Raw genomic sequence first — 1,464 nt, forward strand, 5'->3', positions numbered from 1 at the left:
AAGCTCAAATAATTCATGCCGGGTACACATTTGGGACCCATCGCACATGCATTATTTTTACTTATTGACACAAAATATGACGCGTGCTTATCAGTTTTTTCTTCTTTGGAGGATAGTGATAAAGTAAGCACTTACAGGACAAACGTGAGCATACCCACATGACACACTTTTATTCCTACTTTAATTTATTGTCTTGTTCTTCCCCTTCTTCAGTTTGTCTTCAAGTATCCAAGTTGTGCAGAGCTACGGAATCAAAACTCATTCCTGAATCATCATCTGCATTGGGATCTTGAGCATCTTCATAATACGAATGTTCTCTCTAGTCTTCTTCTCCTGAGCTGTTGGATCTGATTATGTTATTATTAGTATCCCTTCTTGAACTAATATTAGTTTTATCTCGTTCTGTATTTGGTACTAGTCTGTCTCCACTTGGATCTGGTTTTTGTGGAGTAGTAATTACATGTTTATTTTGTCCTTGTTGGAAAAACTGTTCTAAAGTCTTTTTTATTATGCTCTCTATTTTATCATTCTTTTTCTTTTTATGGAGCATAGACTTCTTTGTTGTTGTCTCTACCTAAGTAAATGATCTGGGTAACCTTCGTCTGGATGAAGAACCTTCACCTTCACTTTTTGGCAAAGTGACAGCCATAAACGGGTTTGATGTGTCTTTACCAGCTACCGTTTGAACCGGACTAGCTATATCTTTATTATCCGATACAGTGGATCTTTTTGCATTCGTTGGGGAATGCACACCCTGCTCATCCATTTTTTCTAGAGATGGAAAACTCTTTTCTGAGGTCTGTGTACTGGTATCAATCTTCTGAACGGAGTCTTTATCTTTGAGTGATTTTACCTGTTCCATTAATTTAGTGTTCTCTTGGAGTAATGCTTCCACCTTTGCATTTAATCTTTTGAAGGCCTCGGTCATTGAAGAACAATGGTCACAAAAGATTATTTTGTCTGTGTCTTTTTGGATATTGTATTGAGGGGTCTTTTGTGGATTTTGTCTGAGGGCTGGAGAGATATAGTAATTTGGACCAAGTATCCCTCTTGCATAATCTAGTGCTTCAGTAAAATCATTAAAATCTTTAAAAAAAAGGAGTTTTAACTCCGTTTATGGATTCTACTACTTCTATCCAAGTTTGAAAAATACCGTTAGTCCTACCATGTATTACCACATAATATTTAAATTTGTTCTCTCTACTTTTGTCTGTAAAGTATTGACATAAAACATTTAATGAAGTTATAAAATATTTATTGTCTTTCTTATTATATGTCATCCATAAATTGTCTGCTAAGCATTTTTGAGATTTGTATAACACACACTCTGGTAATTGTCTAAAAGATAAATTTGAATTCGGATAACATATTAAATTATGCTTACTGAAGTACATACGATCCATCATCTCTATTCGTATATACATCTCTCTCTCTCTCTCTCTCTCTCTCTCTCTCTCTCTCTCT

The sequence above is a fragment of the Solanum stenotomum genome, chromosome 5 (genome assembly GCF_019186545.1).
Source record: "Solanum stenotomum isolate F172 chromosome 5, ASM1918654v1, whole genome shotgun sequence".
NCBI classification, from domain to species: Eukaryota; Viridiplantae; Streptophyta; class Magnoliopsida; order Solanales; family Solanaceae; genus Solanum; species Solanum stenotomum.